This window comes from Drosophila subpulchrella, chromosome 3L (assembly GCF_014743375.2).
Source record: "Drosophila subpulchrella strain 33 F10 #4 breed RU33 chromosome 3L, RU_Dsub_v1.1 Primary Assembly, whole genome shotgun sequence".
Taxonomy (NCBI): Eukaryota; Metazoa; Arthropoda; class Insecta; order Diptera; family Drosophilidae; genus Drosophila; species Drosophila subpulchrella.
Window position 1 is genome coordinate 13426326 of NC_050612.1, and position 13250 is coordinate 13439575.

Below are 13250 nucleotides of genomic sequence, written 5' to 3' on the forward strand. Positions count from 1 at the left end.
AAATGATATTTTACAAAATACAACGTCTTGTCATTACACGCTGCTAGATAAAATGGAGTTATCATATCAATTTAACATCGAGATCAAATGTGTCCTAAGAGATCTAAAACATACCCAAACTGTGATAGAACTATTCCAGAAAATACTCATCCAACACATCAATCCGCAAAAAGAATGAAACCAATTATAACGCCATAAAATTACATTTCAAGCTAATAACCGACAATTAGAGAACCCAGGATTTGCTGGCTTAATTCTTGACCAAATTGCCACATGGCTTATGCATCCATCAAAATTATTCAACCGCAGAAGTGCTTCCTCTCTAAACTCTGCCCAAGCAAAACCAATTAAAACTAAAGCAAAAGTAACGTAAAGTTGAAGCCAAAAGCCGAAGCTTAAGCAGCTGAAAATGCAAATCATTGGACCAATGTTGATTAGAAAGCAGCTGTCGGCGCCTGAAGAAGAAGTCAAGACCCGTCATATAATTAAATAAATACCTCAAGATGCTGGAGTGCTCGGCCATCGCTGCCTTGCCACAAATTCAATTACTGCCAATCCATAAAAACAAAGCAACAACCAACGCTGATCAGGAATTATGTTTTGCATATAAAAAACATTACAATACCCTTTCCACCGAAAGAAAGAAGTGTAAAAATATGCAGTGCGAAAACTCAAGTATATCATAAAAACGCTCACAAAAAGATGAGTACTTTTTTTATGGGCCTTACCGGAAGAAGTCGGAGCATGGGAGAAATATCCCATCCCGACCGACGCTATAAGGTTACAGCGAATGCATAAAGCGGATTTATGTTAAGCATACAAGATCCTCAAAATCGTTTAGTGTGCCAACTAATTAGCCAAAGATCATAGAAAAATGAAAAAGATCATGGGAACAGCAGCCTCTCAGCAGCAGCCGCACATATGTGGCCACATGAAAACAGACAGAATGGGCACAGTTAGAAGACAGTTTATAGCATTAGCCCCTTAACAAGACCCAGCGGAGAATAAAGAACGAACAGCCCAACCAACTAACCGACAGACACACAGACTCTTAAAAACTTTAATTAGAGTTTAAGGAGCCCGGTACATTTTTCATTAGCCTGGCCATGAAATTCACTCACTTTTAGCCATCAGAACAGACACAGACACCGAAATTGCCAGCAGTTAGCCACAGAAATAACTCATTGTCGCCCATTCCTCGGCGTTTTGTCCTCAATCTCGATCTGAGGTCGGCAATTTTCACTTCAACATGGGACTCTTGTCCCCAGAAACCGATGTTTTTGGCTCAGTAAAAGTCGAAACTGAGGTAATAGAAAGTAAGTGCCCAGCTCTGGCAAATTAATGTTCTTGAGATGATAGGGGATTGTAGAGGATCATTGGTGCCTTTTATGTAGTAAATATCTTAAGCCAAAAAGTTATGACTAATATTATGATATCTTAGCTGACAAAATCACAATCCTTACATAAAATCCAATTTATTGATCCATCGCCTCTCTAATCACCCGAGGATCCTGCATTAAACCGATTGAATCTCCAGTCTTCGCGACCAGATTCCAGAAGTCATCTATCATGGAAATTCCTGAGTAATTATTATTTTGGCGAAAGTTTCATCACCCATCAAAACGCAGCGGGTCCGAGTTGAGTGACTTTGCTACTGTTGCACAGATGACCGTCGATAACTAATTATTTCCACTCATCTTTCGGCAGCCAAAGGAGGCAAAAAGCTGCTAAGGTGTCTGCATTTTCGATATTTATGAGCCATCATAATGGACTGGCTCTTCGACTCTACCAATCCCCGCCCCAAAAAGCTGAGGTATACTGAACCTCAACCATATATTGATTGATTGGCTTTGATTATTGGCCGGACAGCCGATGGCTGAAATTTGCATGCCAAAAGCGACGTAGGGAGATAGATATTGGTTACAGAGTTTCGGGTTATTGGATACCAGATTTATATGCATCATTAGAAAATGCCAACAGGGCTTCTGCTTCTCTTTCAGTGCTCGTAACTTTCTTTCGCATCATTAAAATGAACAACAACAAATTAGTCGCAAAACAAAAACCATACCAAGAACTGTCCACAAATATCAAGACCCCGAAAACAAAGTTGCATGTCTTGAAGGAAGACTTATGTAAGGCACTGGGAAAAAATGAGGTAATAAAAAATGGGTTAAGTATTTGGTTATCTTTTCTCAACTTGCCAACATGAATAATAATAATTTTAAATACTAATTAAGTAAGTAACATATTTCCCAACATTTAACCATTTTTAGGGATATAAAATTCAAACATTTATAATATAATAACCTTTTTGAAGATACCTAGATGGTATTCTTGATTTTCGCAGTGCACGAAGAAATTTCTTTCGTGTCCGAAAAATTTCTTCATTTGCGGTTCACTAATTAGACGCGATTTGTTGGTCCGAGCTGACATGCAATCTCCCCCAAGAGGAAGACCAAAAAAAACAGTGAGATGGGGGAAGTGGGAACAACCGGCCCCTTAAATGGCCAACATCTGCATAATTATGCGTTGTTGGTGGAAGGTGCTTATGCAGCTCAATGAATTTAATTGTGCAACATTAAGCCTGGAATGGGCTTAGGCTCTTATCAATTTCTGGCCTGGGAGAAATGGGAAATGTGAAACAGAAGCGCAGAGAGCCCACTCAAATATAATTATTCTTAATATATATCTTTAGACCGCGGCAGGTACTTTTTGCGGCTATTTTCACCGCATTTTTTTTGTGTTACCTCTTCATACAGGAAACACTCAGGTGAAGATTTCACCTGTTGCTTAGAAAGTGAAATTTCGTGGGTTCATAGTTTTATTTTTATTTCTGTTTCTATTTCCACTTTAAATCTGTGAGATAATTTAAATGCGATAAGACATTAATCAATGCAATTAGCGTAACAATTGCCTATATTGATATCCAATGGATGTGAATTTTCGACTGGACAAATTTCCAAAGATCTTAATGGCATTTTAATGGGAGCAGGCAGGCAGGCACTCAGGGTGAAAGTTTATCGATTTATTTTTTGGAAGCTGGCCGAGGAAAATCTGTGATATGCAAAAAAAAAATGCCGCACTTAATGGCGAATTCAGACAATGCAATAAACTGCAACAATAAAGCAATAACAGTAACAATAACAATAATTGTAATAGCCAAAGTGCAGTGCCAAGTCATCGCCGATTCAAATGGAGCTTCAAGCTTGAAGCTTCAAGATGGAGATGCAGATGCAGGCGAGGTGCGGCCGCAAAACGAAAGCCGAAAGATCCAAAGATACAAGATACAAATCATGCATTACAATGGTTAGGGGCAGAGGCACATGCATTGAAATTGAAAGTAACACACGACTGCAACTTGATGATGATTTTCTAATTGCACAAAAGCCGAGATGACTCAAGTGCCTACAGACGCAGTGCAACCTCAACATTTTTCCCGAAAGGTGTTAAGTATGCAAATGACGAGCAGCTCTCGAGTTAACATCTCCAAGCCGAAATAAAAAATGGTCATGTAATATTTACGGCCAAACAAGAAAAAAAAAAAAAAAACAACACACACACACATGATCTGTGTGGGCGGGGTCAGCGCGCCTTTTTGGCCCAAAAGCGAGCGGTAAAAGTCGCCAGCGATTTTGACCCCACAGCCCCAAAGCGGCAGCAGATTCGCATCTTTCAGATACTTTTACATGTACTTTCTCTACTTAGAGCTAGAGTTTGGCTGCCATCGCACAATTTTTTCTCAATTTTTTTTCCCTGCCTTTTAGGCCGCGCCTAATCGGAATTTATGCGCAGGCGAAGAGGAGGATCTGGAGGAGAAGGCCCCCGAGGAGGAGACCCCAAGATCACTGGAGATCAGTGGCAGCGACAACGCTTTGATGTTGTAATTAACTTTCATTAGACTAGGCAAACAACTCCGAGAATTGCAAGCGAACAAAAAATTATCGCGCAAAACGTTGGTAAAAACTCAAAGAAATCTCTTCAAATTTGGAACTTCCGTAAGCGAATCTCGCATTTAAGTCTTTAGTTGGGTTTTTTCCCTTGGCTCGCTTTTTTTTTGGCACTTCCAGGTAGAGGGGCAAACTAAATTTCACTTTCGCTACACAATATCAACAGCGATTTAAGTGTGTGCTATATTTAAGTATTTACTTGGCCAACAATACAAAAAGTGAGCACAACAAAAGACAAATAAACTTAAGCCACGAATACCCTGGAAGTGATGTTTGGGAAGAACTATATTTGTTAATAGAGGTTTTAACTTAAAATTAAATAAACAAATAATACAAATATTTAATATATTTCCCAAAAGAATTTGTGTTAAAAAATTGTAATATGTTTATTTACTTTTTTAAATATTTATGCTAAATTAAGTGTTCTATAAACATTACCAAAACCTAACATTTAAATGGACTATTTCTTATAAAAAAGATACAAGGTATCTTCCAGTCGAAGATAAAACTGTAACATTTTCTCCTCCCAACTCCTATTTACCTTTTCAACTATTTCTTTTGGTCATGCGAATTCGTTTTCAAGGCGCGTTGATTGTTTTTCTTCCCCCACCAGCGCCCCCATCCCTTACCAAAATAAAAAAAAAGTCGGAAAAAAAATTGGCCAAAAAAGACAAACGATCCATGGGAAAGCCGCAAAAACCGAGATTCAAGCATTCAAATGAGATGCGGAGAGACTTGAAGTATTTGCCTTGATTCCGCTCAATTGGCAATTTCGGAAAGAAAGTCCCCCATGCGCGTCCAAATGCGAGTCCGAGTTCGAGAATCCCGCTGAGCTGCAGTTTTGGCCACGTAAAGCCACTTGGCCAACTACTTCACTACCCGAAGATCGTGTCCAAGTGGCCCGCTGAGTAATTAATGACACGAACCCCGAAATTTCATCGCCCACCAGGTCCTCTTCTAATTAAATAAACAAAATAAGTGGTTGTGAAAATTTTTGGCACAAAACCCCTAGGAGATAAACACATAAGCTTCTATGTAATTAAAATAAAACTTTCCATTTTAAATTAAGGGTTAAGCAGAATACATAAACAAGACGGGAGATTTAAAAAAGGTACACATTTAAATGGAAGGTAAGTACTAACATTTTATGTCTCTAACTAAATTTTACAGCCTTTGGAAAATAATAAAATGTTACCTTTCAAAGTGAAGATAATTTAAAAGGTGAAGATTTTTAAATGGATTTAAACTTTTTCTCCAGAATCAAAATATTTTAAATTTAACAGATAACCAACTTTACCACGAGGTTTCTTTATAAAATGGGTCAACTTAAAAATTGCTTTGCAAAAACTTCAAGAAGATAAATATGCAATTTTAACGTATACTTTCCTTTTCAAAAAGCAAAATTTGATCTTGAGTAGGAAAAAATCACTTGAGGAAAATCATATTAATGGAAAAAAAACCATTGACAGCAGCGGTGGCTGTAGAAGAAAAAAGAAAAAGCACCGAAGGCAGAAGGAAAATATAATTTAGGTGCAAGAGAAAATTCAAGCGCATCATGCGAGCAAAGGTTTTTCCCCAGCACTATAGCCATACCAAACCATCCCATGCCTGGATGACAGAAATGATGATGAATACGCGTTGGCAGCAGCAGCCAGCCCAAGGCCCCTTGGTCCCCCCTGCTCAAAAGTATAGTGGATATGGCAACAAAGCCGCAGACATCATCAGCAGTTTTAACGGCTGCCAAAGTTGCCAACGCTCCCAACTTGCGGGTGTTGCGGTGCTCAGTTGTTTCTGTTGCTGCTGAGGTCTGTCACACCATCGCATCGCTGACTGACAGACATGTGAGGAAAGGTCTACAGTGAAAGAAAAAACAGGGGTCTTGAAAAATTCGTTATAAACCTTTTTTTCAAAAATTTTCACTTTCTGATTTTCCCAAAAAATTTCCCAAAATTTTGAAATAAAGAAATTTAAGATCAATGGTAAAAAAAAAGTTTTCTTTAAAAACAATGTTACTTGTTTCTTTGTTATGTTAACAAAAAGTAATACCATTTTTAATGTAGAATGAAAGTACTTCCTATGTATTTAAGCCAAAAGGTTTGAAAATATTGTAATACTTTTAAACAGTGATATAAGATGGCTAACTTGAAGATCTAAAATATCATATATGTAAAAAAAAAATCGTTACGTAAAAGAATTATAAATTTATTTTAATAACATATTTTTATTCTGAGTGTACTGGGTAGCTTGGGTGTATCCAGGTGAAGCTGCCTTGCAATTGCACTTAATGAACCCGCTTCAAACACGAAGCTGCAAAAACAATGTCAGCCGGCGAGAGCGCGAAAAATGTTTCAATAATTTAATGCAAATGCACAATAACAATAACCATTCGGCCCACACTCTGGCGCTTCCCTCATAAATATAACAATTTTCAAAATACATTTTTAATGAACTCATAAAAATCATTAAGACCCATGGCATGTTGTCAATCCTTTGTCTCCGTTGCTGTGTGGTCTCTGGATGGTTGGGATTTCATGGGAGATGGCAGATAAGGCATATGGCAAATGCCAGATCTGTTTTCTTTCACTGACAGTTGCAACATGGTGGCATTACCCGCGATAGGATCTGCATTTCAGGGGAAATTAGCTTTGAAATGCGATTTGAATTGGGTGCTTGAACTGGGGGAAAATGTATGCAGAAATTAGGGGTTTAAAGGGTAGATAATATCGCAATTAAGTGGATAAATACTTTAAGTGGCGAAAAATATTGTGGAACTGCCTACAATTTGCTAAGCATTTTAAAAAATATATATTAAACTGGGTTTTTTATGATTATGATCATATCCGTAAAGACGTAAAAATACTTCATTAAATTGCATGTTTTAAAAAATAAAGATCTTAATAAAAGTTCAGAGTTAATTGTGTCATATTTGTGTTAGAAAATCCAATAATACAGTCATCTTTTAAACAATCCGCTCTTAAATACCACACTAAGTCATTTCCAAATAATCCCCCGATAGCCGATTAATATTCAGCAATAATTCCGTGATTGATGTGAGAAAACAATCTGGGATTATGATAATTCTAGCAACAACCTTTCACCATAAAACACATTTATGCCGAGATACAAAAGGCAGCGATGATCTTGCGACCATCCTTTTCTTGGTTTATCCATATAAATGGGTTTTTTTTGCAGAAATGTTTGAGAAAATTAAAACAAAACATTTGGACAGCTTTCTTTAGCACATTTACAAATTAAAATTGACAACCGCAGGGCTGGGAGGGAAAAACCAAGAGGACAAACCAAACAACCACTGGAAATGGACCAACAAAGTGCGACAGAGACGGATGAGGTCGACAGGGGGGGAACGAGAGGGAAGATAGCTACCAATCTGAAACTGGGCTTGAAGTGTACGCAAACTGTCTTGGGATGTTAGTGGTAAAAGGCGGTGAGGTGACGGCACCCGGAGGGGGTAATTAAGAGCGTGGGACGCTGTAGAAAAACCACGGAAAATATGCGTCCAACTTGGAAAATAGAAAACTGACAGGGACAGAAACAGAAACGGGGAGAAAAAAGTAAAATCAAGAAATATGATAAACATGCGAAACATTTTTACAAGCCAATTTCGTTGCTCTTCACCAAAGATTGTTTTTTTCCCCCGGGAATCGGGGTCAGGAAAATCACTTTCATTTGGCTTAGAGAGTTGGTAGAAACTTCTTTAAAAACCCATTTCGGGGCCATTGTTGTGTCCCCAAAAATGCAACGCACAACGAATGTTGAAATATGGCATTAGAGATTTAGAATCGTATTAATTAATTTGCATACAAACCAGTCCAAGTCGAGGTCAGAGCAAACGATATAGATACAATGTGGGATCTTCCACTCATACGAAAAGAAAAACCTAAATGGAATCGACAAGTCTGAAAGAAATGCAAATGCGTCGATGCCATACAAAAAAGTCTTATGGTCGGACAAAAGGCCAAGAGTGGTTCACTTTGTTAGCCAGTTAACTTCACCTCCTCACTGGGTCATAACGTTTGACACCTTTTCGATAGAGGTTCAATGGTCAGTGGTGCAACATGTCCCTAACTCCAAGAAGTATGACCCAAAAAAAATAAACTTTGATAAAAACGAAAGCCGGTAAGCCACATAAACAAATAGTGCACAAAGTAAGGATTAACTTAAATAATTATGCATCAATATTTTCAAAAGATATTTTAACTTAAGTCAAATATGAGATTCTTTGAAGTATAAGGTCCTTTGAAACTTTTAAATTGTTTTTGCAGTTTATTTATATCATAATACTTTGAAATACTTATACAACACATAAACCCATTGGGTTACTTACTTAAAAGATCTTTAAGTCAGTTTACAAGATGTTTAAGTCACAGATTTTATTATTTAAAGGGAAGAATAAAAAACAATTTTGAGTATTATAGCATTTCTTCAAATGCATAAACTTCAACGCCCAAATTGTCCTCATAACCCAGGAGCCCCCCTAAAAAAATGTACTATGACCTTAGGTCCGCGTAATAAGGGTCATCTAAACCCCGGAAATGACCACTAAAAAGAGTACTCAGAAAGGGATTTACGATATAATATGGCCATAAAAATATTATACAAGTTCTTCTCTTCGCTAAGACAGTGGACCGTACTTTAAACCCGCAAAAGGAGAGCTAATCCGAGAACAACTTCATTACGACTGACAATGATTAGAGAGAGCAGCGACAATTTGTGCAAGTTTATTGCGGTTCATTTCGGTCCCACAAAACTCCCGCGCTAAGGTGATAACTTTCAACGGTTTCACGTTTGAAATTGACTTTGTAGCTTTGCAGCCTGCTGCAGATGCAGCTACCACTCGAATCTGTGGGAAATTAATGAATTAAGCGGCGGCGTAGAAGAAACAAAAAATGGAAATAAGTAATGCTCACATTACATTAGGGAGTATACACCGGGAATAATTTTTGACTAAAATAAAATAAATATCTCTAACCATTCAAGAATTTTTGATTACCTTTTCATTAATATCTTCTTATTTTATGTTAAGAATCTTAACTTAAGATATATGTTTATAATCCTATTAATGGTATAAACGGATAGGAAACTTTCATTATTGCAGTAGCTAGGTATATGAGTCCCAGATACCAAATGTTTTTAATGAACCTTTGAAAATTGTGGATTTGAATTTATGTTTCAAGGTATAACTAAAATTAAAATGTATCTAATAAATTTAGGTATTTTTTTCAAAGTGCAGAAGAAGAAGCGACTATGCCAAGTGGCAATGCCAGAGTATCGCGACTTTAACTCATTTCCACGACACTCAAATGAGCAAAAATTATTGCGGTTAAGTACGCGAGCGCAGAGATTTTCCAACTTTGGCTGACTAAATCGGAAAGTAAGCAAAAGAAAATCCCGTCCCGTCTGCTGGCTTGTTAGAAGGAAAAGAAAATCAGCCAGTTGGAGAGAGACAGCTAGATGGAAAATTGCAATCCGTCGTCGAGGGAATTTTCTCCGTTCCTTTGTCGCCATTCGATGGCAGCGCCGAATCGTGAATTAAATTTAAACGGCAGAAAAATACAAAATAAATAAATGGGACAAGTGAGCGAGCGACTAGCGAGATTTTAGCGGGCGGCAAGAGTGTGGAAATTATAGGGCCTCCTAAGCGCAACAGATCTTGCAGTTTCGGTTTGTCTTGTCATTGATATGGAGAGAGAGATGGAACCACTCGGAATGTTGCCGCCAAAAGGGAGTACGTGATGGAAGAAAGTTTGCCCTGCGAATTTCACATAAAAGCGGCATCCTGAGATGCACGTTCCATTATTCACATTCATTTAACTCCGAATACCGGCATAAAAACCTTTAATAATATAAACGAAGTATCCCTGATAGTGGAATTGTTAAAAGATAATACCAAATTTCCTTTTAATTTGTTTTAAAATATTTGTTAAAATCTTCTATGGTTAATTTTCTCTAGATTATAATATTATGTTAAATAATTTAGCTTGCAAGAAATATTTTGTTTGAAATATCTTTAAATTATTTGTCGTTTTTCAATTTATTTATAAATAGTTACTATGCTCAGATTGTTTATATTATTTAATTTTTATTTTTTGCCACATATCCTAACTTTTAACCAAACCTACCAATGGCTTACCCCTATCTACTCCTGGGTAACCATAAAAACTGAAATTTTTCACTCACTTCTCTGGCTGCTAACCATCTCTAGCAGCTGATTGGAATCGGATAGGACAGATAGATAGATAGATAGATAGAAAGACGGTGAGATGGATAGGAAAACAACTGATAGGGTCTGAGGGGCGGGCGAACAAATTGGCACATTAGACAAATCGTTGCCAGGACGGCAGAGTCTCCCAAGACAAGGGGCTACATCTCAATAACGATATCATTGCAATCGAAACAGCAGCCGCAAGAAGCGAGTCAAGGAAAACTGAAGGAAAATGCGAAATGCATAGTGGAAGAAAGTTGAATGAAACTTGCCATCGATCGTCATAAATCAAACCGCAAAAAACCCGCAAAGATTCATCAGTCAATCAGCCGAGTGGATCGGCAGATGCGATCAAATGTCAAGCCCACACCTCACGGCTTTCAACCTTATCCAGTCACAATTTAAGCCATCATTGACCCATTTTCCAATACCCATAGCTGCCATCTTCCATCTCGCATCTCCCATCGCCACTTGGGAATAGGCCCCGGCGATGATGACGAGGATGATGATGATAATGACGAGGATGATGCCTCGGCCATGTTCCGTAACGTGTCGCCATTTAATTGGCTTCGTGTGAAGTTCAAGAAAACTTTGCCAAATACCCAGTATGGTGCCACACACCACCCTTTCCACTGCTCTGCTTCAGTCTCCGGCGACTTTGACACTTTAGACTTGCTTGTCTTACGAAAAAAATAAAAATAGAGCGGGCTGAAAAAAGTTGGGAATGTGTAACTTTCAAGGTGTCGGCAGTATCTTTGTGTAGTCTTTAGATATACCCTTAATGAATCCGTTGACAGTCAACTTAAGCGAATATCTTTGGTATTCTCTGCGATTTAAGTACCTAATTAAATCATTTTAATAATACTTTGCAAAGAATCAGTTAAGGTTCAAAAATGAATTTTGCAGGCAAAGAAATTTAGTTTGAAGGATACAATAAGTATCTTGCATTTTTAAAAGAATTTAATGTTCAATATATTTCATAACGTTCAATATGTTCATCAATTTTTAATACTTAGTACATATTTCATAGTCCCCTAAAGAATCTTTTTTTAATATCTCAAATTGTATCTCCTTATAGCTCAAACATATATAAATAAGTATAAATACAACCACAAACTTAGGTAAAATATTTTCTGAATTGGTTACTTTTAAATACTTCATAGTAACAAGAAATATTTTATGTTGCAATGAACTTTTTGGTAAATAAAATATTTAATATTTATTATTAAAGCTTATATAAACATTATGATTTTTTCTTTATTAAATATTTAACATTTATTATTAAACCATATTTTAACATGGTGATTTTTACAATCATTAATTTAATCAGATTTCCGCTATCAATCCCTATCAGTTAGGGTATTATGTGTGTGCCCTTAGATCTTTCGTGCTTATCGGATGTCGTCTAAACAATTTTTCAAAGAATTTTTCGTCATGCGCTTTAATTAAATTTTGTCAGCCTTCTTTTTGTGTGGTGTCATGGCCCGAACAGACTTGCCGGTCTGCTCCGTGCTGGCCTGGTCTCGTTGGTCTTGTGGGTCTGGCTGACATTGCTGACAATGACTTTGTGTTGTGTGGCTGCTACTGTGATGTCACTCACATGACCAAAAAAAAAGGCATTAAAAACACAGCGGGGAGATGTGGAAGTGGCACCGAAACCGGCTCAGATTGCATGGCATGTCCAAGAGACACACCAAATACATAATTACAAATTCATTTGGCACAATTATGCGGCACAGTTGCAATTGCCAAGTGCAATTGTTGCACACACGACACAGATTTAATTGCATTTGGCAAACGGGCGCAACAAGTGGCAGAAACCCTGGCTAAATAAAAGCCAGGCACGCAAGAACTAAGAAGTTGACAGTGTTGGCTTTGTTTAATTATTTAAGCTACTAGGTACAGGTTACAAATTGAACTAAGCATTAGTTTTCATTTCTAATTGGATATTTTCAGCCTACAATTTTCAATGGCAATTTGTTATTGAGAAAGAAGTAAAAAATATTATAATATATTGCAAATGTTTTATAATTTTATAATAAAATAAATAATTCTAAAGGTCAACCCATATTTCTTAAATATTTAATAAGTGTCCTCTTTTCAAAGCAAATATTTTTTTTCTTTTAAGATAATTGGCTTGGATGGCTATTTTAGTACCGAAAATAGGTCCAAAGTCATGTACCCAAATCCTTGGCATCACTGAAAATTTGCCGGGTAAAAGGCCTGAAAATTGCTACCTCCGCAGACGGTAAATTAAAAAACTTAAAGCGAAAGGTGAGGATTGCGGATTGGGGAGTCGAATGGCAAATTAGGAAAACTCGCAACTTTTGCCACGATTTTAATTTGTTTTTAGCCGCCGTAATTCATTTTTCAGGCACAACGCATCGCGATAAATGGAAATGAGACGCAATTAGTTCGTGGGGGGTGTCAGTTTTACGAGTATCTGGATCTGCCGATAGATGGAAGGTTCCGATAACCGCAACTGGTTTCTGCAGCTGGCTTATCTAGTGCGTGTGCATATGGGAATCTATATCCAGAGATAAATTCTAGTTTGTCCAGTGCCGCTTTCGCATGGGGGAAACTAAACTCCAGCATCCGAATACCGATCATCATAATCGGGAAATAAGTGAAATAAAAATGAGGAGGCCGAACCAGTTGCCAATAAGTTGCCTCAGGGAAATTCAGAGTCAGTGGCATTTAGAATTTGTTGTAATCGCTTCTATTTACACACCCAGAGAATCTTCGAAGATTGAGAGCACAACCTATTTCTGCTGGATTAGCAAAGCTTAATTAATGGATTTTAATTAATTACACACTTGGCTTACGATAGGTAATAATCAATTACATACTTTATTAATGCCATCTTCAGTTGAATTTTCTTATAAGAATATTATTTCCATTAGCAAAGCTTTCGAATGCATAAAAAATATTTTTTGAGGTTAAGAAGTGGCAAACAAGTTGTTGATAAATAAACACAACGTAAACCATAATAATAATAATCAATTTTCTCTGACAGCTGGTTTTTAATGGTCCATAAAAATGTGTATATAATTTAAGAAAAATCCATAAGTCCCTGATTA

General features: G+C 37.2%; 1 protein-coding gene across 1 annotated transcript in view; it reads right to left on the reverse strand.

The window, feature by feature from the left end:
- LOC119554573 (elongation factor-like GTPase 1) overlaps window positions 1-13250 on the reverse strand; it is a 79780-nt gene that overhangs the window by 28498 nt on the left and 38032 nt on the right. The window lies entirely within an intron of this gene.